Genomic DNA, 25,509 nt, shown 5'->3' on the forward strand with positions numbered 1-25,509 from the left:
CAACTTTTAACATGAAAAATCCAATGAGGAGAAGAAAAGCAAAGCCAAAGAGTAGAGATGAGCGGTGTTCGACTAGAACTGTTCGCCAATCTCAAATTCGAGCTGTTTTGGGCAGTGTTCGAGTTGTTCGACGAACCCGAACGATTTGCAAAAAATTCGGCTGTTCGAGGTTATGTTCGATAACTGTTCGTGCACCAAAAGCGTGTCCTGCATGTCTGGCGCTATTTAGAGCACCAATCATGCAGGGATTGTCTGCCACTCACTGTAATGCCACAGCCATGGTGGTTGTGGCATTACAGTGATTGCCCAAATCGATGGGAACAGTGCCAACAGTGAAACATGAAAAGCCGGCAATTCAGCAGCGGCATACACCGGTACCCGACAATTTAGAACCGAAAGAATAGAGTATCACACATAGATTAGATAGATAGAAACATGTCAGTCACATATATATGAAGTACAGTGACAGTGTTGCTTACTGTACTTGTCATTTAGTGTAAAGGATTTATCAAAAAAAATATTAGTGTTTTCATGCACCGTCTCTTTAAAAAAGCCGGCCGGCAATTCAGCAGCGGTACCCGACAATTTATAACAGACAGAATAGAGCTTCACACATAGATTAGATAGATAGAAACATGTCAGTCATATATATATGAAGTACAGTGATAGTGTTGGTTACTGTACTTGTCATTTAGTATTAAAATAAAGGATTTATTATTAAAAAAATTGGCGTGGGGTTCCCCTTAATTTTAGGCTCTAGCGGAGGTTAAGCAGACGGCTGGGGCAGATGTTTGAAGCCTGGGAAGGGGGTAATACCCACGGAGCTTCCCAGGCTACTAATATCAGCCCCCAGCTGAATACATAGCCTTTACTAGCTATTAAAATGGGGGACCCCCCAAAAAAAATGACGTGGGGTCCCCCCTAATTTAATAGCTAGCAAAGGCTAGGCAGACAGCTGGGGGCTGATATTAATAGCCCAGGAAGGGAGCCATGAATATTGGCCCCCTCCCAGGCTAGAAACACCAGCCGTCAGCCGCCCCAGAAATGGCGCATTCATAGGATGCGCCAATTCTGGCACTTAGCCTCGCTCTTCCACGCTGCCCTGGTGCGGTGGCAGGGGGTAATAGGGTTGGGGTTGATGTCAGCTTATAATGCCAGCTGACATCAAGCCCAGGTTAGTAATGGAGAGGCGTCTATAAGACACCCCCATTACTAACCCCATAGTCAAAGTTAAAAAAAACACAAACACCCAGAATAAAGTCCTTTAATTGAAATAAAGACACAATCCTTTATTGTTCTAAATTAAACCATACTTACCGTCACGCCCATTCCAGCTGAAGCCAACGATCTCCTGCAACAAAAGAAAAATAATAAAGCAACCTCATCCTTACCTTTCCATGGTTCCCACGACAGCTTCAGCTCTGCTACATCGAGATGACAGGCTGGACCGCAGCAGAACGCTGCCATCCAGCCTGTCATCCCGCAGACACTGAGAAGCGCAGGCATGCTTGCGCTGCTCAGCGTCTCTCTGTGACGACATCCAGATGAGCCGAGTTCATGTCCAATGAACTCGGCTCACCTCATGCACGTCACTGACAGCGTGGGAAAATTCTCACGCTGAAGCGGTGAGTGCAGGAGAATTCTCCCACGCTGTCAGTGACGTGCATAAGGTGAGCTCATGTCCAATGAACTCAGCTCACCTCCTGCACGTCACTGACAGCGTGGGAGAATTCTCCTGCACTCAGCGCTTCAGCGTGAGAATTCTCCCGCTGAAGCGCTGAGTGCAGGAGAATTTTCCCACGCTGTCAGTGACGTGCATAAGGTGAGCTCATGTCCAATGAACTCAGCTCACCTCCTGCACGTCACTGACAGCGTGGGAGAATTCTCCTGCACTCAGCGCTTCAGTGTGAGAATTCTCCCACGCTGAAGCGCTGAGTGCAGGAGAATTTTCCCACGCTGTCAGTGACATGCATGAGGTGAGCCGAGTTCATTGGACATTAACTCGGCTCATCTGGATGCCCTCACAGAGAGACACTGTGGAGCGCAAGCAAGCCTGCGCTTCTCAGTGTCTGCGAGATGACAGGCTGGATGGCAGCGTTCTGCTGCGGTCCAGCCTGTCATCTCGATGTAGCAGAGCTGAAGCTGTCATGGGAACCATGGAAAGGTAAGGATGATGTTGCTTTATTATTTTTCTTTTATTTCAGGAGATCGTTGGCTTCAGCTGGAATGGGCGTGATGGTAAGTATGGTTTAATTTAGAACAATAAAGAATTGTGTGTTTATTTCAATTAAAGGACTTTTTTCTGGGTGTTGTGTTTTTTTTAAATACTTTACTAGAAATTCATGGTGGTCATGTCTAATATTGGCGTGACCCCATGAATTTCGGGCTTAGGGCCAGCTGATAATGCCAAGCTGGCCCTAACCCCTTTATTACCCAGTGAGCCACCGCATCAGGGCCCTGGATGAGTTGGGTACAGCGCCAGAAGATGGCGCTTCTATGAACGCGCCATTTTCCGGGGTGGCTGCGGACTGCAATTTGCAGCGGGGGTGGCCCAGAAAGCTTGGGCCTCCCTGCGCTGCGGATTCCAGCCCCCAGCTGCTGAATTTGCCGGCCGGCTTTTTTAAAGAGAGTGTCTTCTGAGCAGTTTGTCAGCTTTTGGACACCTTTGCAGGTGTTTTCTATGTGTTTCTATGTGTTTTTGTTTGCCTGCCATTGGTTTTAACGGTGTTCGACGGTGTTCTAAGGTGTTCGACGAACAGTTCGACGAACAGTTCCTCGAACATCCCGGTGTTCGACGAACCGAACCGAACCCGAACACTACGGGGGTGGCTCAACACTACCAAAGAGTCCATCCCAAAATCCGACAAACAAGCAAAATGAACAAAAAGCATTGAATTCAATTCTTTCTGATTTTAGAAACTGCATTAAAGAAGGGGTGCACCGGTCCTGGAGATACTGCAATACCAGGTCAATGCGTGGAGTGGACAGAGCAAGCTCTTTTTCCATCTCCCTGTTCTAAAAATCCATTTAATATATGGTCCCCAGATAGGGGACGTATCAGATATTAAACTGATAAGAACAGATACTACACTTGATCTTAGCCAAAAGGCCGAGAAGCGATAACCAGAATTGGTTTCCGACTACGGTGCCACCCAAGGATTCTGAAATGTCCATTTGTGGAGATGGCCACCTGGACTCCCGTTAAGAAGACATGCTGTCAACCTCTAGATCCCTCACATGCCTGCACTTTTCGGCTTGCTGCTGCTGCAATCCACGCGTTTTAGATCTGCATAACTCCACCTCTTTTAGCACAGTACCCTCAACCCCCGGCTGTTCCCACCCGCCTCAACACCGTTGGAAGGGAGGAGAACCAATTAAGGCGGGGGGGGGGGGGGTGGAACGAGCAGCTGTCTACCCTTAGCAGGAGGGTTGCTGATTAATTACCTCTCCTGCTGCTGCTGCTGCTGGCTGTCCAGCAGCAGACTGAAGGTGGCTGCTGCTGTGCGCAGGTATATAAAGGCTCAGAGCCTATTATGACACGCGCAGCCAGCGTTCCATTGCCACATTCCGTCTACTGCAGGCGGGATACCTGGATGGCTGAATGTCACTGAGAAGCTCACAGAGACCGCCATAAGCAACAGTTTAAAAGAATGCCACAGACTAATCAACCAAACTTTTTGGGTTGGTTTCCCTTTTATAGTCTGCAGGCATTAAATGAAAGAAGTCAGTGTTCCAGCAGAGGGAGACAACGTTTCAGAAAAGGCATTGTAGCAAACCAAAAAAGAAATTTTAAGCGCAGCAGAGTGACCAGCTCACATACCTGTTAGCTCAGGTGAGTTTAAAAGGCTGCTGTTGATAACAAGGGCATTTGCTAAATAGATGGTGTGTGTGCAACAATATACTGAAAGGTCAATTATATTGTGCAGCTTATCTCACCACCTGTAGTTATTTAGGTGAAAGCTCCAAAATGCTTGCCTAATATGTCTGTTTATCCAAAAGGAAGTATAGAGGGAGAGCTAGATAGATAGCATTGCATTACATTACATTACATGGCAATGCAATGCACAGTTGCTGAAGTTGAACCAAAATGAGCTTGTCATCTGGCTTCTGCAACTTTTAACATGAAAAATCCAATGAGGAGAAGAAAAGCAAAGCCAAAGAGTCCATCCCAAAATCCGACAAACAAGCAAAATGAACAAAAAGCATTGAATTCAATTCTTTCTGATTTTAGAAACTGCATTAAAGAAGGGGTGCACCGGTCCTGGAGATACTGCAATACCAGGTCAATGCGTGGAGTGGACAGAGCAAGCTCTTTTTCCATCTCCCTGTTCTAAAAATCCATTTAATATATGGTCCCCAGATAAGGGACGTATCAGATATTAAACTGATAAGAACAGATACTACACTTGATCTTAGCCAAAAGGCCGAGAAGCGATAACCAGAATTGGTTTCCGACTACGGTGCCACCCAAGGATTCTGAATAGTCCATTTGTGGAGATAGCCACCTGGACTCCCGTTAAGAAGACATGCTGTCAACCTCTAGATCCCTCACATGCCTGCACTTTTCGGCTTGCTGCTGCTGCAATCCACGCATTTTAGATCTGCATAACTCCACCTCTTTTAGCACAGTACCCTCAACCCCCGGCTGTTCCCACCCGCCTCAACACCGTTGGAAGGGAGGAGAACCAATTAAGGCGGGGGGGGGGTGGAACGAGCAGCTGTCTACCCTTAGCAGGAGGGTTGCTGATTAATTACCTCTCCTGCTGCTGCTGCTGCTGGCTGTCCAGCAGCAGACTGAAGGTGGCTGCTGCTGTGCGCAGGTATATAAAGGCTCAGAGCCTATTATGACACGCGCAGCCAGCGTTCCATTGCCACATTCCGTCTACTGCAGGCGGGATACCTGGATGGCTGAATGTCACTGAGAAGCTCACAGAGACCGCCATAAGCAACAGTTTAAAAGAATGCCACAGACTAATCAACCAAACTTTTTGGGTTGGTTTCTCTTTTATAGTCTGCAGGCATTAAATGAAAGAAGTCAGTGTTCCAGCAGAGGGAGACAACGTTTCAGAAAAGGCATTGTAGCAAACCAAAAAAGAAATTTTAAGCGCAGCAGAGTAACCAGCTCACATACCTGTTAGCTCAGGTGAGTTTAAAAGGCTGCTGTTGATAACAAGGGCATTTGCTAAATAGATGGTGTGTGTGCAACAATATACTGAAAGGTCAATTATATTGTGCAGCTTATCTCACCACCTGTAGTTATTTAGGTGAAAGCTCCAAAATGCTTGCCTAATATGTCTGTTTATCCAAAAGGAAGTATAGAGGGAGAGCTAGATAGATAGCATTGCATTACATTACATTACATGGCAATGCAATGCACAGTTGCTGAAGTTGAACCAAAATGAGCTTGTCATCTGGCTTCTGCAACTTTTAACATGAAAAATCCAATGAGGAGAAGAAAAGCAAAGCCAAAGAGTCCATCCCAAAATCCGACAAACAAGCAAAATGAACAAAAAGCATTGAATTCAATTCTTTCTGATTTTAGAAACTGCATTAAAGAAGGGGTGCACCGGTCCTGGAGATACTGCAATACCAGGTCAATGCGTGGAGTGGACAGAGCAAGCTCTTTTTCCATCTCCCTGTTCTAAAAATCCATTTAATATATGGTCCCCAGATAGGGGACGTATCAGATATTAAACTGATAAGAACAGATACTACACTTGATCTTAGCCAAAAGGCCGAGAAGCGATAACCAGAATTGGTTTCCGACTACGGTGCCACCCAAGGATTCTGAAATGTCCATTTGTGGAGATGGCCACCTGGACTCCCGTTAAGAAGACATGCTGTCAACCTCTAGATCCCTCACATGCCTGCACTTTTCGGCTTGCTGCTGCTGCAATCCACGCGTTTTAGATCTGCATAACTCCACCTCTTTTAGCACAGTACCCTCAACCCCCGGCTGTTCCCACCCGCCTCAACACCGTTGGAAGGGAGGAGAACCAATTAAGGCGGGGGGGGGGGTGGAACGAGCAGCTGTCTACCCTTAGCAGGAGGGTTGCTGATTAATTACCTCTCCTGCTGCTGCTGCTGCTGCTGGCTGTCCAGCAGCAGACTGAAGGTGGCTGCTGCTGTGCGCAGGTATATAAAGGCTCAGAGCCTATTATGACACGCGCAGCCAGCGTTCCATTGCCACATTCCGTCTACTGCAGGCGGGATACCTGGATGGCTGAATGTCACTGAGAAGCTCACAGAGACCGCCATAAGCAACAGTTTAAAAGAATGCCACAGACTAATCAACCAAACTTTTTGGGTTGGTTTCTCTTTTATAGTCTGCAGGCATTAAATGAAAGAAGTCAGTGTTCCAGCAGAGGGAGACAACGTTTCAGAAAAGGCATTGTAGCAAACCAAAAAAGAAATTTTAAGCGCAGCAGAGTAACCAGCTCACATACCTGTTAGCTCAGGTGAGTTTAAAAGGCTGCTGTTGATAACAAGGGCATTTGCTAAATAGATGGTGTGTGTGCAACAATATACTGAAAGGTCAATTATATTGTGCAGCTTATCTCACCACCTGTAGTTATTTAGGTGAAAGCTCCAAAATGCTTGCCTAATATGTCTGTTTATCCAAAAGGAAGTATAGAGGGAGAGCTAGATAGATAGCATTGCATTACATTACATTACATGGCAATGCAATGCACAGTTGCTGAAGTTGAACCAAAATGAGCTTGTCATCTGGCTTCTGCAACTTTTAACATGAAAAATCCAATGAGGAGAAGAAAAGCAAAGCCAAAGAGTCCATCCCAAAATCCGACAAACAAGCAAAATGAACAAAAAGCATTGAATTCAATTCTTTCTGATTTTAGAAACTGCATTAAAGAAGGGGTGCACCGGTCCTGGAGATACTGCAATACCAGGTCAATGCGTGGAGTGGACAGAGCAAGCTCTTTTTCCATCTCCCTGTTCTAAAAATCCATTTAATATATGGTCCCCAGATAGGGGACGTATCAGATATTAAACTGATAAGAACAGATACTACACTTGATCTTAGCCAAAAGGCCGAGAAGCGATAACCAGAATTGGTTTCCGACTACGGTGCCACCCAAGGATTCTGAAATGTCCATTTGTGGAGATGGCCACCTGGACTCCCGTTAAGAAGACATGCTGTCAACCTCTAGATCCCTCACATGCCTGCTCTTTTCGGCTTGCTGCTGCTGCAATCCACGCGTTTTAGATCTGCATAACTCCACCTCTTTTAGCACAGTACCCTCAACCCCCGGCTGTTCCCACCCGCCTCAACACCGTTGGAAGGGAGGAGAACCAATTAAGGCGGGGGGGGGGGGTGGAACGAGCAGCTGTCTACCCTTAGCAGGAGGGTTGCTGATTAATTACCTCTCCTGCTGCTGCTGCTGCTGGCTGTCCAGCAGCAGACTGAAGGTGGCTGCTGCTGTGCGCAGGTATATAAAGGCTCAGAGCCTATTATGACACGCGCAGCCAGCGTTCCATTGCCACATTCCGTCTACTGCAGGCGGGATACCTGGATGGCTGAATGTCACTGAGAAGCTCACAGAGACCGCCATAAGCAACAGTTTAAAAGAATGCCACAGACTAATCAACCAAACTTTTTGGGTTGGTTTCTCTTTTATAGTCTGCAGGCATTAAATGAAAGAAGTCAGTGTTCCAGCAGAGGGAGACAACGTTTCAGAAAAGGCATTGTAGCAAACCAAAAAAGAAATTTTAAGCGCAGCAGAGTAACCAGCTCACATACCTGTTAGCTCAGGTGAGTTTAAAAGGCTGCTGTTGATAACAAGGGCATTTGCTAAATAGATGGTGTGTGTGCAACAATATACTGAAAGGTCAATTATATTGTGCAGCTTATCTCACCACCTGTAGTTATTTAGGTGAAAGCTCCAAAATGCTTGCCTAATATGTCTGTTTATCCAAAAGGAAGTATAGAGGGAGAGCTAGATAGATAGCATTGCATTACATTACATTACATGGCAATGCAATGCACAGTTGCTGAAGTTGAACCAAAATGAGCTTGTCATCTGGCTTCTGCAACTTTTAACATGAAAAATCCAATGAGGAGAAGAAAAGCAAAGCCAAAGAGTCCATCCCAAAATCCGACAAACAAGCAAAATGAACAAAAAGCATTGAATTCAATTCTTTCTGATTTTAGAAACTGCATTAAAGAAGGGGTGCACCGGTCCTGGAGATACTGCAATACCAGGTCAATGCGTGGAGTGGACAGAGCAAGCTCTTTTTCCATCTCCCTGTTCTAAAAATCCATTTAATATATGGTCCCCAGATAGGGGACGTATCAGATATTAAACTGATAAGAACAGATACTACACTTGATCTTAGCCAAAAGGCCGATAATCGATAACCAGAATTGGTTTCCGACTACGGTGCCACCCAAGGATTCTGAAAAGTCCATTTGTGGAGATGGCCACCTGGACTCCCGTTAAGAAGACATGCTGTCAACCTCTAGATCCCTCACATGCCTGCACTTTTCGGCTTGCTGCTGCTGCAATCCACGCGTTTTAGATCTGCATAACTCCACCTCTTTTAGCACAGTACCCTCAACCCCCGACTGTTCCCACCCGCCTCAACACCGTTGGAAGGGAGGAGAACCAATTAAGGCGGGGGGGGGGGTGGAACGAGCAGCTGTCTACCCTTAGCAGGAGGGTTGCTGATTAATTACCTCTCCTGCTGCTGCTGCTGCTGGCTGTCCAGCAGCAGACTGAAGGTGGCTGCTGCTGTGCGCAGGTATATAAAGGCTCAGAGCCTATTATGACACGCGCAGCCAGCGTTCCATTGCCACATTCCGTCTACTGCAGGCGGGATACCTGGATGGCTGAATGTCACTGAGAAGCTCACAGAGACCGCCATAAGCAACAGTTTAAAAGAATGCCACAGACTAATCAACCAAACTTTTTGGGTTGGTTTCTCTTTTATAGTCTGCAGGCATTAAATGAAAGAAGTCAGTGTTCCAGCAGAGGGAGACAACGTTTCAGAAAAGGCATTGTAGCAAACCAAAAAAGAAATTTTAAGCGCAGCAGAGTAACCAGCTCACATACCTGTTAGCTCAGGTGAGTTTAAAAGGCTGCTGTTGATAACAAGGGCATTTGCTAAATAGATGGTGTGTGTGCAACAATATACTGAAAGGTCAATTATATTGTGCAGCTTATCTCACCACCTGTAGTTATTTAGGTGAAAGCTCCAAAATGCTTGCCTAATATGTCTGTTTATCCAAAAGGAAGTATAGAGGGAGAGCTAGATAGATAGCATTGCATTACATTACATTACATGGCAATGCAATGCACAGTTGCTGAAGTTGAACCAAAATGAGCTTGTCATCTGGCTTCTGCAACTTTTAACATGAAAAATCCAATGAGGAGAAGAAAAGCAAAGCCAAAGAGTCCATCCCAAAATCCGACAAACAAGCAAAATGAACAAAAAGCATTGAATTCAATTCTTTCTGATTTTAGAAACTGCATTAAAGAAGGGGTGCACCGGTCCTGGAGATACTGCAATACCAGGTCAATGCGTGGAGTGGACAGAGCAAGCTCTTTTTCCATCTCCCTGTTCTAAAAATCCATTTAATATATGGTCCCCAGATAGGGGACGTATCAGATATTAAACTGATAAGAACAGATACTACACTTGATCTTAGCCAAAAGGCCGAGAAGCGATAACCAGAATTGGTTTCCGACTACGGTGCCACCCAAGGATTCTGAAAAGTCCATTTGTGGAGATGGCCACCTGGACTCCCGTTAAGAAGACATGCTGTCAACCTCTAGATCCCTCACATGCCTGCACTTTTCGGCTTGCTGCTGCTGCAATCCACGCGTTTTAGATCTGCATAACTCCACCTCTTTTAGCACAGTACCCTCAACCCCCGGCTGTTCCCACCCGCCTCAACACCGTTGGAAGGGAGGAGAACCAATTAAGGCGGGGGGGGGGGGTGGAACGAGCAGCTGTCTACCCTTAGCAGGAGGGTTGCTGATTAATTACCTCTCCTGCTGCTGCTGCTGGCTGTCCAGCAGCAGACTGAAGGTGGCTGCTGCTGTGTGCAGGTATATAAAGGCTCAGAGCCTATTATGACACGCGCAGCCAGCGTTCCATTGCCACATTCCGTCTACTGCAGGCGGGATACCTGGATGGCTGAATGTCACTGAGAAGCTCACAGAGACCGCCATAAGCAACAGTTTAAAAGAATGCCACAGACCAATCAACCAAACTTTTTGGGTTGGTTTCTCTTTTATAGTCTGCAGGCATTAAATGAAAGAAGTCAGTGTTCCAGCAGAGGGAGACAACGTTTCAGAAAAGGCATTGTAGCAAACCAAAAAAGAAATTTTAAGCGCAGCAGAGTAACCAGCTCACATACCTGTTAGCTCAGGTGAGTTTAAAAGGCTGCTGTTGATAACAAGGGCATTTGCTAAATAGATGGTGTGTGTGCAACAATATACTGAAAGGTCAATTATATTGTGCAGCTTATCTCACCACCTGTAGTTATTTAGGTGAAAGCTCCAAAATGCTTGCCTAATATGTCTGTTTATCCAAAAGGAAGTATAGAGGGAGAGCTAGATAGATAGCATTGCATTACATTACATTACATGGCAATGCAATGCACAGTTGCTGAAGTTGAACCAAAATGAGCTTGTCATCTGGCTTCTGCAACTTTTAACATGAAAAATCCAATGAGGAGAAGAAAAGCAAAGCCAAAGAGTCCATCCCAAAATCCGACAAACAAGCAAAATGAACAAAAAGCATTGAATTCAATTCTTTCTGATTTTAGAAACTGCATTAAAGAAGGGGTGCACCGGTCCTGGAGATACTGCAATACCAGGTCAATGCGTGGAGTGGACAGAGCAAGCTCTTTTTCCATCTCCCTGTTCTAAAAATCCATTTAATATATGGTCCCCAGATAGGGGACGTATCAGATATTAAACTGATAAGAACAGATACTACACTTGATCTTAGCCAAAAGGCCGAGAAGCGATAACCAGAATTGGTTTCCGACTACGGTGCCACCCAAGGATTCTGAAAAGTCCATTTGTGGAGATGGCCACCTGGACTCCCGTTAAGAAGACATGCTGTCAACCTCTAGATCCCTCACATGCCTGCACTTTTCGGCTTGCTGCTGCTGCAATCCACGCGTTTTAGATCTGCATAACTCCACCTCTTTTAGCACAGTACCCTCAACCCCCGGCTGTTCCCACCCGCCTCAACACCGTTGGAAGGGAGGAGAACCAATTAAGGCGGGGGGGGGGGGGGTTGGAACGAGCAGCTGTCTACCCTTAGCAGGAGGGTTGCTGATTAATTACCTCTCCTGCTGCTGCTGCTGCTGGCTGTCCAGCAGCAGACTGAAGGTGGCTGCTGCTGTGCGCAGGTATATAAAGGCTCAGAGCCTATTATGACACGCGCAGCCAGCGTTCCATTGCCACATTCCGTCTACTGCAGGCGGGATACCTGGATGGCTGAATGTCACTGAGAAGCTCACAGAGACCGCCATAAGCAACAGTTTAAAAGAATGCCACAGACTAATCAACCAAACTTTTTGGGTTGGTTTCTCTTTTATAGTCTGCAGGCATTAAATGAAAGAAGTCAGTGTTCCAGCAGAGGGAGACAACGTTTCAGAAAAGGCATTGTAGCAAACCAAAAAAGAAATTTTAAGCGCAGCAGAGTAACCAGCTCACATACCTGTTAGCTCAGGTGAGTTTAAAAGGCTGCTGTTGATAACAAGGGCATTTGCTAAATAGATGGTGTGTGTGCAACAATATACTGAAAGGTCAATTATATTGTGCAGCTTATCTCACCACCTGTAGTTATTTAGGTGAAAGCTCCAAAATGCTTGCCTAATATGTCTGTTTATCCAAAAGGAAGTATAGAGGGAGAGCTAGATAGATAGCATTGCATTACATTACATTACATGGCAATGCAATGCACAGTTGCTGAAGTTGAACCAAAATGAGCTTGTCATCTGGCTTCTGCAACTTTTAACATGAAAAATCCAATGAGGAGAAGAAAAGCAAAGCCAAAGAGTCCATCCCAAAATCCGACAAACAAGCAAAATGAACAAAAAGCATTGAATTCAATTCTTTCTGATTTTAGAAACTGCATTAAAGAAGGGGTGCACCGGTCCTGGAGATACTGCAATACCAGGTCAATGCGTGGAGTGGACAGAGCAAGCTCTTTTTCCATCTCCCTGTTCTAAAAATCCATTTAATATATGGTCCCCAGATAGGGGACGTATCAGATATTAAACTGATAAGAACAGATACTACACTTGATCTTAGCCAAAAGGCCGAGAAGCGATAACCAGAATTGGTTTCCGACTACGGTGCCACCCAAGGATTCTGAAAAGTCCATTTGTGGAGATGGCCACCTGGACTCCCGTTAAGAAGACATGCTGTCAACCTCAAGATCCCTCACATGCCTGCACTTTTCGGCTTGCTGCTGCTGCAATCCACGCGTTTTAGATCTGCATAACTCCACCTCTTTTAGCACAGTACCCTCAACCCCCGGCTGTTCCCACCCGCCTCAACACCGTTGGAAGGGAGGAGAACCAATTAAGGCGGGGGGGGGGGGTGGAACGAGCAGCTGTCTACCCTTAGCAGGAGGGTTGCTGATTAATTACCTCTCCTGCTGCTGCTGCTGCTGGCTGTCCAGCAGCAGACTGAAGGTGGCTGCTGCTGTGCGCAGGTATATAAAGGCTCAGAGCCTATTATGACACGCGCAGCCAGCGTTCCATTGCCACATTCCGTCTACTGCAGGCGGGATACCTGGATGGCTGAATGTCACTGAGAAGCTCACAGAGACCGCCATAAGCAACAGTTTAAAAGAATGCCACAGACTAATCAACCAAACTTTTTGGGTTGGTTTCTCTTTTATAGTCTGCAGGCATTAAATGAAAGAAGTCAGTGTTCCAGCAGAGGGAGACAACGTTTCAGAAAAGGCATTGTAGCAAACCAAAAAAGAAATTTTAAGCGCAGCAGAGTAACCAGCTCACATACCTGTTAGCTCAGGTGAGTTTAAAAGGCTGCTGTTGATAACAAGGGCATTTGCTAAATAGATGGTGTGTGTGCAACAATATACTGAAAGGTCAATTATATTGTGCAGCTTATCTCACCACCTGTAGTTATTTAGGTGAAAGCTCCAAAATGCTTGCCTAATATGTCTGTTTATCCAAAAGGAAGTATAGAGGGAGAGCTAGATAGATAGCATTGCATTACATTACATTACATGGCAATGCAATGCACAGTTGCTGAAGTTGAACCAAAATGAGCTTGTCATCTGGCTTCTGCAACTTTTAACATGAAAAATCCAATGAGGAGAAGAAAAGCAAAGCCAAAGAGTCCATCCCAAAATCCGACAAACAAGCAAAATGAACAAAAAGCATTGAATTCAATTCTTTCTGATTTTAGAAACTGCATTAAAGAAGGGGTGCACCGGTCCTGGAGATACTGCAATACCAGGTCAATGCGTGGAGTGGACAGAGCAAGCTCTTTTTCCATCTCCCTGTTCTAAAAATCCATTTAATATATGGTCCCCAGATAGGGGACGTATCAGATATTAAACTGATAAGAACAGATACTACACTTGATCTTAGCCAAAAGGCCGAGAAGCGATAACCAGAATTGGTTTCCGACTACGGTGCCACCCAAGGATTCTGAAAAGTCCATTTGTGGAGATGGCCACCTGGACTCCCGTTAAGAAGACATGCTGTCAACCTCTAGATCCCTCACATGCCTGCACTTTTCGGCTTGCTGCTGCTGCAATCCACGCGTTTTAGATCTGCATAACTCCACCTCTTTTAGCACAGTACCCTCAACCCCCGGCTGTTCCCACCCGCCTCAACACCGTTGGAAGGGAGGAGAACCAATTAAGGCGGGGGGGGGGGTGGAACGAGCAGCTGTCTACCCTTAGCAGGAGGGTTGCTGATTAATTACCTCTCCTGCTGCTGCTGCTGCTGGCTGTCCAGCAGCAGACTGAAGGTGGCTGCTGCTGTGCGCAGGTATATAAAGGCTCAGAGCCTATTATGACACGCGCAGCCAGCGTTCCATTGCCACATTCCGTCTACTGCAGGCGGGATATCTGGATGGCTGAATGTCACTGAGAAGCTCACAGAGACCGCCATAAGCAACAGTTTAAAAGAATGCCACAGACTAATCAACCAAACTTTTTGGGTTGGTTTCTCTTTTATAGTCTGCAGGCATTAAATGAAAGAAGTCAGTGTTCCAGCAGAGGGAGACAACGTTTCAGAAAAGGCATTGTAGCAAACCAAAAAAGAAATTTTAAGCGCAGCAGAGTAACCAGCTCACATACCTGTTAGCTCAGGTGAGTTTAAAAGGCTGCTGTTGATAACAAGGGCATTTGCTAAATAGATGGTGTGTGTGCAACAATATACTGAAAGGTCAATTATATTGTGCAGCTTATCTCACCACCTGTAGTTATTTAGGTGAAAGCTCCAAAATGCTTGCCTAATATGTCTGTTTATCCAAAAGGAAGTATAGAGGGAGAGCTAGATAGATAGCATTGCATTACATTACATTACATGGCAATGCAATGCACAGTTGCTGAAGTTGAACCAAAATGAGCTTGTCATCTGGCTTCTGCAACTTTTAGCATGAAAAATCCAATGAGGAGAAGAAAAGCAAAGCCAAAGAGTCCATCCCAAAATCCGACAAACAAGCAAAATGAACAAAAAGCATTGAATTCAATTCTTTCTGATTTTAGAAACTGCATTAAAGAAGGGGTGCACCGGTCCTGGAGATACTGCAATACCAGGTCAATGCGTGGAGTGGACAGAGCAAGCTCTTTTTCCATCTCCCTGTTCTAAAAATCCATTTAATATATGGTCCCCAGATAGGGGACGTATCAGATATTAAACTGATAAGAACAGATACTACACTTGATCTTAGCCAAAAGGCCGAGAAGCGATAACCAGAATTGGTTTCCGACTACGGTGCCACCCAAGGATTCTGAAAAGTCCATTTGTGGAGATGGCCACCTGGACTCCCGTTAAGAAGACATGCTGTCAACCTCTAGATCCCTCACATGCCTGCACTTTTCGGCTTGCTGCTGCTGCAATCCACGCGTTTTAGATCTGCATAACTCCACCTCTTTTAGCACAGTACCCTCAACCCCCGGCTGTTCCCACCCGCCTCAACACCGTTGGAAGGGAGGAGAACCAATTAAGGCGGGGGGGGGGGGTGGAACGAGCAGCTGTCTACCCTTAGCAGGAGGGTTGCTGATTAATTACCTCTCCTGCTGCTGCTGCTGCTGGCTGTCCAGCAGCAGACTGAAGGTGGCTGCTGCTGTGCGCAGGTATATAAAGGCTCAGAGCCTATTATGACACGCGCAGCCAGCGTTCCATTGCCACATTCCGTCTACTGCAGGCGGGATACCTGGATGGCTGAATGTCACTGAGAAGCTCACAGAGACCGCCATAAGCAACAGTTTAAAAGAATGCCACAGACTAATCAACCAAACTTTTTGGGTTGGTTTCTCTTTTATAGTCTGCAGGCATTAAATGAAAGAAGTCAGTGTTCCAGCAGAGGGAGACAACGTTTCAGAAAAGGCATTGTAGCAAACCAAAAAAGAAATTTTAAGCGCAGCAGAGTAACCAGCTCACATACCTGTTAGCTCAGGTGAGTTTAAAAGGCTGCTGTTGATAACAAGGGCATTTGCTAAATAGATGGTGTGTGTGCAACAATATACTGAAAGGTCAATTATATTGTGCAGCTTATCTCACCACCTGTAGTTATTTAGGTGAAAGCTCCAAAATGCTTGCCTAATATGTCTGTTTATCCAAAAGGAAGTATAGAGGGAGAGCTAGATAGATAGCATTGCATTACATTACATGGCAATGCAATGCACAGTTGCTGAAGTTGAACCAAAATGAGCTTGTCATCTGGCTTCTGCAACTTTTAACATGAAAAATCCAATGAGGAGAAGAAAAGCAAAGCCAAAGAGTCCATCCCAAAATCCGACAAACAAGCAAAATGAACAAAAAGCATTGAATTCAATTCTTTCTGATTTTAGAAACTGCATTAAAGAAGGGGTGCACCGGTCCTGGAGATACTGCAATACCAGGTCAATGCGTGGAGTGGACAGAGCAAGCTCTTTTTCCATCTCCCTGTTCTAAAAATCCATTTAATATATGGTCCCCAGATAGGGGACGTATCAGATATTAAACTGATAAGAACAGATACTACACTTGATCTTAGCCAAAAGGCCGAGAAGCGATAACCAGAATTGGTTTCCGACTACGGTGCCACCCAAGGATTCTGAAAAGTCCATTTGTGGAGATGGCCACCTGGACTCCCGTTAAGAAGACATGCTGTCAACCTCTAGATCCCTCACATGCCTGCACTTTTCGGCTTGCTGCTGCTGCAATCCACGCGTTTTAGATCTGCATAACTCCACCTCTTTTAGCACAGTACCCTCAACCCCCGGCTGTTCCCACCCGCCTCAACACCGTTGGAAGGTAGGAGAACCAATTAAGGCGGGGGGGGGGTGGAACGAGCAGCTGTCTACCCTTAGCAGGAGGGTTGCTGATTAATTACCTCTCCTGCTGCTGCTGCTGCTGGCTGTCCAGCAGCAGACTGAAGGTGGCTGCTGCTGTGCGCAGGTATATAAAGGCTCAGAGCCTATTATGACACGCGCAGCCAGCGTTCCATTGCCACATTCCGTCTACTGCAGGCGGGATACCTGGATGGCTGAATGTCACTGAGAAGCTCACAGAGACCGCCATAAGCAACAGTTTAAAAGAATGCCACAGACTAATCAACCAAACTTTTTGGGTTGGTTTCTCTTTTATAGTCTGCAGGCATTAAATGAAAGAAGTCAGTGTTCCAGCAGAGGGAGACAACGTTTCAGAAAAGGCATTGTAGCAAACCAAAAAAGAAATTTTAAGCGCAGCAGAGTAACCAGCTCACATACCTGTTAGCTCAGGTGAGTTTAAAAGGCTGCTGTTGATAACAAGGGCATTTGCTAAATAGATGGTGTGTGTGCAACAATATACTGAAAGGTCAATTATATTGTGCAGCTTATCTCACCACCTGTAGTTATTTAGGTGAAAGCTCCAAAATGCTTGCCTAATATGTCTGTTTATCCAAAAGGAAGTATAGAGGGAGAGCTAGATAGATAGCATTGCATTACATTACATTACATGGCAATGCAATGCACAGTTGCTGAAGTTGAACCAAAATGAGCTTGTCATCTGGCTTCTGCAACTTTTAACATGAAAAATCCAATGAGGAGAAGAAAAGCAAAGCCAAAGAGTCCATCCCAAAATCCGACAAACAAGCAAAATGAACAAAAAGCATTGAATTCAATTCTTTCTGATTTTAGAAACTGCATTAAAGAAGGGGTGCACCGGTCCTGGAGATACTGCAATACCAGGTCAATGCGTGGAGTGGACAGAGCAAGCTCTTTTTCCATCTCCCTGTTCTAAAAATCCATTTAATATATGGTCCCCAGATAGGGGACGTATCAGATATTAAACTGATAAGAACAGATACTACACTTGATCTTAGCCAAAAGGCCGAGAAGCGATAACCAGAATTGGTTTCCGACTACGGTGCCACCCAAGGATTCTGAAAAGTCCATTTGTGGAGATGGCCACCTGGACTCCCGTTAAGAAGACATGCTGTCAACCTCTAGATCCCTCACATGCCTGCACTTTTCGGCTTGCTGCTGCTGCAATCCACGCGTTTTAGATCTGCATAACTCCACCTCTTTTAGCACAGTACCCTCAACCCCCGGCTGTTCCCACCCGCCTCAACACCGTTGGAAGGGAGTAGAACCAATTAAGGCGGGGGGGGGGGTGGAACGAGCAGCTGTCTACCCTTAGCAGGAGGGTTGCTGATTAATTACCTCTCCTGCTGCTGCTGCTGCTGGCTGTCCAGCAGCAGACTGAAGGTGGCTGCTGCTGTGCGCAGGTATATAAAGGCTCAGAGCCTATTATGACACGCGCAGCCAGCGTTCCATTGCCACATTCCGTCTACTGCAGGCGGGATACCTGGATGGCTGAATGTCACTGAGAAGCTCACAGAGACCGCCATAAGCAACAGTTTAAAAGAATGCCACAGACTAATCAACCAAACTTTTTGGGTTGGTTTCTCTTTTATAGTCTGCAGGCATTAAATGAAAGAAGTCAGTGTTCCAGCAGAGGGAGACAACGTTTCAGAAAAGGCATTGTAGCAAACCAAAAAAGAAATTTTAAGCGCAGCAGAGTAACCAGCTCACATACCTGTTAGCTCAGGTGAGTTTAAAAGGCTGCTGTTGATAACAAGGGCATTTGCTAAATAGATGGTGTGTGTGCAACAATATACTGAAAGGTCAATTATATTGTGCAGCTTATCTCACCACCTGTAGTTATTTAGGTGAAAGCTCCAAAATGCTTGCCTAATATGTCTGTTTATCCAAAAGGAAGTATAGAGGGAGAGCTAGATAGATAGCATTGCATTACATTACATTAAATGGCAATGCAATGCACAGTTGCTGAAGTTGAACCAAAATGAGCTTGTCATCTGGCTTCTGCAACTTTTAACATGAAAAATCCAATGAGGAGAAGAAAAGCAAAGCCAAAGAGTCCATCCCAAAATCCGACAAACAAGCAAAATGAACAAAAAGCATTGAATTCAATTCTTTCTGATTTTAGAAACTGCATTAAAGAAGGGCTGCACCGGTCCTGGAGATACTGCAATACCAGGTCAATGCGTGGAGTGGACAGAGCAAGCTCTTTTTCCATCTCCCTGTTCTAAAAATCCATTTAATATATGGTCCCCAGATAGGGGACGTATCAGATATTAAACTGATAAGAACAGATACTACACTTGATCTTAGCCAAAAGGCCGAGAAGCGATAACCAGAATTGGTTTCCGACTACGGTGCCACCCAAGGATTCTGAAAAGTCCATTTGTGGAGATGGCCACCTGGACTCCCGTTAAGAAGACATGCTGTCAACCTCTAGATCCCTCACATGCCTGCACTTTTCGGCTTGCTGCTGCTGCAATCCACGCGTTTTAGATCTGCATAACTCCACCTCTTTTAGCACAGTACCCTCAACCCCCGGCTGTTCCCACCCGCCTCAACACCGTTGGAAGGGAGGAGAACCAATTAAGGCGGGGGGGGGGGTGGAACGAGCAGCTGTCTACCCTTAGCAGGAGGGTTGCTGATTAATTACCTCTCCTGCTGCTGCTGCTGCTGGCTGTCCAGCAGCAGACTGAAGGTGGCTGCTGCTGTGCGCAGGTATATAAAGGCTCAGAGCCTATTATGACACGCGCAGCCAGCGTTCCATTGCCACATTCCGTCTACTGCAGGCGGGATACCTGGATGGCTGAATGTCACTGAGAAGCTCACAGAGACCGCCATAAGCAACAGTTTAAAAGAATGCCACAGACTAATCAACCAAACTTTTTGGGTTGGTTTCTCTTTTATAGTCTGCAGGCATTAAATGAAAGAAGTCAGTGTTCCAGCAGAGGGAGACAACGTTTCAGAAAAGGCATTGTAGCAAACCAAAAAAGAAATTTTAAGCGCAGCAGAGTAACCAGCTCACATACCTGTTAGCTCAGGTGAGTTTAAAAGGCTGCTGTTGATAACAAGGGCATTTGCTAAATAGATGGTGTGTGTGCAACAATATACTGAAAGGTCAATTATATTGTGCAGCTTATCTCACCACCTGTAGTTATTTAGGTGAAAGCTCCAAAATGCTTGCCTAATATGTCTGTTTATCCAAAAGGAAGTATAGAGGGAGAGCTAGATAGATAGCATTGCATTACATTACATTACATGGCAATGCAATGCACAGTTGCTGAAGTTGAACCAAAATGAGCTTGTCATCTGGCTTCTGCAACTTTTAACATGAAAAATCCAATGAGGAGAAGAAAAGCAAAGCCAAAGAGTCCATCCCAAAATCGGACAAACAAGCAAAATGAACAAAAAGCATTGAATTCAATTCTTTCTGATTTTAGAAACTGCATTAAAGAAGGGGTGCACCGGTCCTGGAGATACTGCAATACCAGGTCAATGCGTGGAGTGGACAGAGCAAGCTCTTTTTCCATCTCCCTGTTCTAAAAATCCATTTAATATATGGTCCCCAGATAGGGGACGTATCAGATATTAAACTGATAAGAACAGATACTACACTTGATCTTAGCCAAAAGGCCGAGAAGCGATAACCAGAATTGGTTTCCGACTACGGTGCCACCCAAGGATTCTGAAAAGTTCATTTGTGAAGATGGCCACCTGGACTCCCGTTAAGAAGACATGCTGTCAACCTCTAGATCCCTCACATGCCTGCACTTTTCGGCTTGCTGCTGCTGCAATCCACGCGTTTTAGATCTGCATAACTCCACCTCTTTTAGCACAGTACCCTCAACCCCCGGCTGTTCCCACCCGCCTCAACACCGTTGGAAGGGAGGAGAACCAATTAAGGCGGGGGGGGGGGGGGGGTGGAACGAGCAGCTGTCTACCCTTAGCAGGAGGGTTGCTGATTAATTACCTCTCCTGCTGCTGCTGCTGCTGGCTGTCCAGCAGCAGACTGAAGGTGGCTGCTGCTGTGCGCAGGTATATAAAGGCTCAGAGCCTATTATGACACGCGCAGCCAGCGTTCCATTGCCACATTCCGTCTACTGCAGGCGGGATACCTGGATGGCTGAATGTCACTGAGAAGCTCACAGAGACCGCCATAAGCAACAGTTTAAAAGAATGCCACAGACTAATCAACCAAACTTTTTGGGTTGGTTTCTCTTTTATAGTCTGCAGGCATTAAATGAAAGAAGTCAGTGTTCCAGCAGAGGGAGACAACGTTTCAGAAAAGGCATTGTAGCAAACCAAAAAAGAAATTTTAAGCGCAGCAGAGTAACCAGCTCAGGTGAGTTTAAAAGGCTGCTGTTGATAACAAGGGCATTTGCTAAATAGATGGTGTGTGTGCAACAATATACTGAAAGGTCAATTATATTGTGCAGCTTATCTCACCACCTGTAGTTATTTAGGTGAAAGCTCCAAAATGCTTGCCTAATATGTCTGTTTATCCAAAAGGAAGTATAGAGGGAGAGCTAGATAGATAGCATTGCATTACATTACATTACATGGCAATGCAATGCACAGTTGCTGAAGTTGAACCAAAATGAGCTTGTCATCTGGCTTCTGCAACTTTTAACATGAAAAATCCAATGAGGAGAAGAAAAGCAAAGCCAAAGAGTCCATCCCAAAATCCGACAAACAAGCAAAATGAACAAAAAGCATTGAATTCAATTCTTTCTGATTTTAGAAACTGCATTAAAGAAGGGGTGCACCGGTCCTGGAGATACTGCAATACCAGGTCAATGCGTGGAGTGGACAGAGCAAGCTCTTTTTCCATCTCCCTGTTCTAAAAATCCATTTAATATATGGTCCCCAGATAGGGGACGTATCAGATATTAAACTGATAAGAACAGATACTACACTTGATCTTAGCCAAAAGGCCGAGAAGCGATAACCAGAATTGGTTTCCGACTACGGTGCCACCCAAGGATTCTGAAAAGTCCATTTGTGGAGATGGCCACCTGGACTCCCGTTAAGAAGACATGCTGTCAACCTCTAGATCCCTCACATGCCTGCACTTTTCGGCTTGCTGCTGCTGCAATCCACGCGTTTTAGATCTGCATAACTCCACCTCTTTTAGCACAGTACCCTCAACCCCCGGCTGTTCCCACCCGCCTCAACACCGTTGGAAGGGAGGAGAACCAATTAAGGCGGGGGGGGGGTAGAACGAGCAGCTGTCTACCCTTAGCAGGAGGGTTGCTGATTAATTACCTCTCCTGCTGCTGCTGCTGCTGGCTGTCCAGCAGCAGACTGAAGGTGGCTTCTGCTGTGCGCAGGTATATAAAGGCTCAGAGCCTATTATGACACGCGCAGCCAGCGTTCCATTGCCACATTCCGTCTACTGCAGGCGGGATACCTGGATGGCTGAATGTCACTGAGAAGCTCACAGAGACCGCCATAAGCAACAGTTTAAAAGAATGCCACAGACTAATCAACCAAACTTTTTGGGTTGGTTTCTCTTTTATAGTCTGCAGGCATTAAATGAAAGAAGTCAGTGTTCCAGCAGAGGGAGACAACGTTTCAGAAAAGGCATTGTAGCAAACCAAAAAAGAAATTTTAAGCGCAGCAGAGTAACCAGCTCACATACCTGTTAGCTCAGGTGAGTTTAAAAGGCTGCTGTTGATAACAAGGGCATTTGCTAAATAGATGGTGTGTGTGCAACAATATACTGAAAGGTCAATTATATTGTGCAGCTTATCTCACCACCTGTAGTTATTTAGGTGAAAGCTCCAAAATGCTTGCCTAATATGTCTGTTTATCCAAAAGGAAGTATAGAGGGAGAGCTAGATAGATAGCATTGCATTACATTACATTACATGGCAATGCAATGCACAGTTGCTGAAGTTGAACCAAAATGAGCTTGTCATCTGGCTTCTGCAACTTTTAACATGAAAAATCCAATGAGGAGAAGAAAAGCAAAGCCAAAGAGTCCATCCCAAAATCCGACAAACAAGCAAAATGAACAAAAAGCATTGAATTCAATTCTTTCTGATTTTAGAAACTGCATTAAAGAAGGGGTGCACCGGTCCTGGAGATACTGCAATACCAGGTCAATGCGTGGAGTGGACAGAGCAAGCTCTTTTTCCATCTCCCTGTTCTAAAAATCCATTTAATATATGGTCCCCAGATAGGGGACGTATCAGATATTAAACTGATAAGAACAGATACTACACTTGATCTTAGCCAAAAGGCCGAGAAGCGATAACCAGAATTGGTTTCCGACTACGGTGCCACCCAAGGATTCTGAAAAGTCCATTTGTGGAGATGGCCACCTGGACTCCCGTTAAGAAGACATGCTGTCAACCTCTAGATCCCTCACATGCCTGCACTTTTCGGCTTGCTGCTGCTGCAATCCACGCGTTTTAGATCTGCATAACTCCACCTCTTTTAGCACAGTACCCTCAACCCCCGGCTGTTTCCACCCGCCTCAACACCGTTGGAAGGGAGGAGAACCAATTAAGGCGGGGGGGGGGTGGAACGAGCAGCTGTCTACCCTTAGCAGGAGGGTTGCTGATTAATTACCTCTCCTGCTGCTGCTGCTGCTGGCTGTCCAGCAGCAGACTGAAGGTGGCTGCTGCTGTGCGCAGGTATATAAAGGCTCAGAGCCTATTATGACACGCGCAGCCAGCGTTCCATTGCCACATTCCGTCTACTGCAGGCGGGATACCTGGATGGCTGAATGTCACTGAGAAGCTCACAGAGACCGCCATAAGCAACAGTTTAAAAGAATGCCACAGACTAATCAACCAAACTTTTTGGGTTGGTTTCTCTTTTATAGTCTGCAGGCATTAAATGAAAGAAGTCAGTGTTCCAGCAGAGGGAGACAACGTTTCAGAAAAGGCATTGTAGCAAACCAAAAAAGAAATTTTAAGCGCAGCAGAGTAACCAGCTCACATACCTGTTAGCTCAGGTGAGTTTAAAAGGCTGCTGTTGATAACAAGGGCATTTGCTAAATAGATGGTGTGTGTGCAACAATATACTGAAAGGTCAATTATATTGTGCAGCTTATCTCACCACCTGTAGTTATTTAGGTGAAAGCTCCAAAATGCTTGCCTAATATGTCTGTTTATCCAAAAGGAAGTATAGAGGGAGAGCTAGATAGATAGCATTGCATTACATTACATTACATGGCAATGCAATGCACAGTTGCTGAAGTTGAACCAAAATGAGCTTGTCATCTGGCTTCTGCAACTTTTAACATGAAAAATCCAATGAGGAGAAGAAAAGCAAAGCCAAAGAGTCCATCCCAAAATCCGACAAACAAGCAAAATGAACAAAAAGCATTGAATTCAATTCTTCCTGATTTTAGAAACTGCATTAAAGAAGGGGTGCACCGGTCCTGGAGATACTGCAATACCAGGTCAATGCGTGGAGTGGACAGAGCAAGCTCTTTTTCCATCTCCCTGTTCTAAAAATCCATTTAATATATGGTCCCCAGATAGGGGACGTATCAGATATTAAACTGATAAGAACAGATACTACACTTGATCTTAGCCAAAAGGCCGAGAAGCGATAACCAGAATTGGTTTCCGACTACGGTGCCACCCAAGGATTCTGAAAAGTCCATTTGTGGAGATGGCCACCTGGACTCCCGTTAAGAAGACATGCTGTCAACCTCTAGATCCCTCACATGCCTGCACTTTTCGGCTTGCTGCTGCTGCAATCCACGCGTTTTAGATCTGCATAACTCCACCTCTTTTAGCACAGTACCCTCAACCCCCGGCTGTTCCCACCCGCCTCAACACCATTGGAAGGGAGGAGAACCAATTAAGGCGGGGGGGGGGGGGTGGAACGAGCAGCTGTCTACCCTTAGCAGGAGGGTTGCTGATTAATTACCTCTCCTGCTGCTGCTGCTGCTGGCTGTCCAGCAGCAGACTGAAGGTGGCTGCTGCTGTGCGCAGGTATATAAAGGCTCAGAGCCTATTATGACACGCGCAGCCAGCGTTCCATTGCCACATTCCGTCTACTGCAGGCGGGATACCTGGATGGCTGAATGTCACTGAGAAGCTCACAGAGACCGCCATAAGCAACAGTTTAAAAGAATGCCACAGACTAATCAACCAAACTTTTTGGGTTGGTTTCTCTTTTATAGTCTGCAGGCATTAAATGAAAGAAGTCAGTGTTCCAGCAGAGGGAGACAACGTTTCAGAAAAGGCATTGTAGCAAACCAAAAAAGAAATTTTAAGCGCAGCAGAGTAACCAGCTCACATACCTGTTAGCTCAGGTGAGTTTAAAAGGCTGCTGTTGATAACAAGGGCATTTGCTAAATAGATGGTGTGTGTGCAACAATATACTGAAAGGTCAATTATATTGTGCAGCTTATCTCACCACCTGTAGTTATTTAGGTGAAAGCTCCAAAATGCTTGCCTAATATGTCTGTTTATCCAAAAGGAAGTATAGAGGGAGAGCTAGATAGATAGCATTGCATTACATTACATTACATGGCAATGCAATGCACAGTTGCTGAAGTTGAACCAAAATGAGCTTGTCATCTGGCTTCTGCAACTTTTAACATGAAAAATCCAATGAGGAGAAGAAAAGCAAAGCCAAAGAGTCCATCCCAAAATCCGACAAACAAGCAAAATGAACAAAAAGCATTGAATTCAATTCTTTCTGATTTTAGAAACTGCATTAAAGAAGGGGTGCACCGGTCCTGGAGATACTGCAATACCAGGTCAATGCGTGGAGTGGACAGAGCAAGCTCTTTTTCCATCTCCCTGTTCTAAAAATCCATTTAATATATGGTCCCCAGATAGGGGACGTATCAGATATTAAACTGATAAGAACAGATACTACACTTGATCTTAGCCAAAAGGCCGAGAAGCGATAACCAGAATTGGTTTCCGACTACGGTGCCACCCAAGGATTCTGAAAAGTCCATTTGTGGAGATGGCCACCTGGACTCCCGTTAAGAAGACA

General features: G+C 45.5%; 18 non-coding genes across 18 annotated transcripts; all 18 read right to left on the reverse strand.

Moving 5' to 3' along the window:
* Positions 1-2,930: 2,930 nt before the first annotated feature.
* LOC141208850 (U2 spliceosomal RNA) lies at positions 2,931-3,121 on the reverse strand. The gene has a single exon (XR_012279062.1). It is a non-coding gene; the product is annotated as a U2 spliceosomal RNA (small nuclear RNA).
* Positions 3,122-4,245: 1,124 nt separating this feature from the next.
* On the reverse strand, positions 4,246-4,436 carry LOC141210027 (U2 spliceosomal RNA). Its single transcript, XR_012280208.1, has one exon. It is a non-coding gene; the product is annotated as a U2 spliceosomal RNA (small nuclear RNA).
* A 1,120-nt stretch (positions 4,437-5,556) lies between these two features.
* LOC141208851 (U2 spliceosomal RNA) lies at positions 5,557-5,747 on the reverse strand. The gene has a single exon (XR_012279063.1). It is a non-coding gene; the product is annotated as a U2 spliceosomal RNA (small nuclear RNA).
* Positions 5,748-6,871: 1,124 nt separating this feature from the next.
* On the reverse strand, positions 6,872-7,062 carry LOC141208852 (U2 spliceosomal RNA). The gene has a single exon (XR_012279064.1). It is a non-coding gene; the product is annotated as a U2 spliceosomal RNA (small nuclear RNA).
* Positions 7,063-8,184: 1,122 nt separating this feature from the next.
* LOC141210481 (U2 spliceosomal RNA) lies at positions 8,185-8,375 on the reverse strand. The gene has a single exon (XR_012280648.1). It is a non-coding gene; the product is annotated as a U2 spliceosomal RNA (small nuclear RNA).
* A 1,121-nt stretch (positions 8,376-9,496) lies between these two features.
* LOC141208853 (U2 spliceosomal RNA) lies at positions 9,497-9,687 on the reverse strand. Its single transcript, XR_012279065.1, has one exon. It is a non-coding gene; the product is annotated as a U2 spliceosomal RNA (small nuclear RNA).
* Positions 9,688-10,806: 1,119 nt separating this feature from the next.
* On the reverse strand, positions 10,807-10,997 carry LOC141208854 (U2 spliceosomal RNA). Its single transcript, XR_012279066.1, has one exon. It is a non-coding gene; the product is annotated as a U2 spliceosomal RNA (small nuclear RNA).
* Positions 10,998-12,122: 1,125 nt separating this feature from the next.
* LOC141208855 (U2 spliceosomal RNA) lies at positions 12,123-12,313 on the reverse strand. The gene has a single exon (XR_012279067.1). It is a non-coding gene; the product is annotated as a U2 spliceosomal RNA (small nuclear RNA).
* Positions 12,314-13,435: 1,122 nt separating this feature from the next.
* Positions 13,436-13,626, reverse strand: LOC141208856 (U2 spliceosomal RNA). The gene has a single exon (XR_012279068.1). It is a non-coding gene; the product is annotated as a U2 spliceosomal RNA (small nuclear RNA).
* Positions 13,627-14,747: 1,121 nt separating this feature from the next.
* LOC141208857 (U2 spliceosomal RNA) lies at positions 14,748-14,938 on the reverse strand. Its single transcript, XR_012279069.1, has one exon. It is a non-coding gene; the product is annotated as a U2 spliceosomal RNA (small nuclear RNA).
* Positions 14,939-16,055: 1,117 nt separating this feature from the next.
* Positions 16,056-16,246, reverse strand: LOC141208859 (U2 spliceosomal RNA). Its single transcript, XR_012279071.1, has one exon. It is a non-coding gene; the product is annotated as a U2 spliceosomal RNA (small nuclear RNA).
* A 1,120-nt stretch (positions 16,247-17,366) lies between these two features.
* On the reverse strand, positions 17,367-17,557 carry LOC141208860 (U2 spliceosomal RNA). Its single transcript, XR_012279072.1, has one exon. It is a non-coding gene; the product is annotated as a U2 spliceosomal RNA (small nuclear RNA).
* A 1,121-nt stretch (positions 17,558-18,678) lies between these two features.
* On the reverse strand, positions 18,679-18,869 carry LOC141209959 (U2 spliceosomal RNA). Its single transcript, XR_012280143.1, has one exon. It is a non-coding gene; the product is annotated as a U2 spliceosomal RNA (small nuclear RNA).
* A 1,121-nt stretch (positions 18,870-19,990) lies between these two features.
* On the reverse strand, positions 19,991-20,181 carry LOC141208861 (U2 spliceosomal RNA). Its single transcript, XR_012279073.1, has one exon. It is a non-coding gene; the product is annotated as a U2 spliceosomal RNA (small nuclear RNA).
* Positions 20,182-21,291: 1,110 nt separating this feature from the next.
* On the reverse strand, positions 21,292-21,482 carry LOC141208862 (U2 spliceosomal RNA). Its single transcript, XR_012279074.1, has one exon. It is a non-coding gene; the product is annotated as a U2 spliceosomal RNA (small nuclear RNA).
* Positions 21,483-22,602: 1,120 nt separating this feature from the next.
* LOC141208863 (U2 spliceosomal RNA) lies at positions 22,603-22,793 on the reverse strand. Its single transcript, XR_012279075.1, has one exon. It is a non-coding gene; the product is annotated as a U2 spliceosomal RNA (small nuclear RNA).
* A 1,120-nt stretch (positions 22,794-23,913) lies between these two features.
* LOC141208864 (U2 spliceosomal RNA) lies at positions 23,914-24,104 on the reverse strand. Its single transcript, XR_012279076.1, has one exon. It is a non-coding gene; the product is annotated as a U2 spliceosomal RNA (small nuclear RNA).
* Positions 24,105-25,227: 1,123 nt separating this feature from the next.
* LOC141208865 (U2 spliceosomal RNA) lies at positions 25,228-25,418 on the reverse strand. The gene has a single exon (XR_012279077.1). It is a non-coding gene; the product is annotated as a U2 spliceosomal RNA (small nuclear RNA).
* Between the last annotated feature and the right edge of the window lie 91 nt (positions 25,419-25,509).

This window comes from Phyllobates terribilis, unplaced genomic scaffold (assembly GCF_046119375.1).
Source record: "Phyllobates terribilis strain yellow unplaced genomic scaffold, ASM4611937v1 Scaffold_169__1_contigs__length_4117513, whole genome shotgun sequence".
In the NCBI taxonomy this organism is placed as follows: Eukaryota; Metazoa; Chordata; class Amphibia; order Anura; family Dendrobatidae; genus Phyllobates; species Phyllobates terribilis.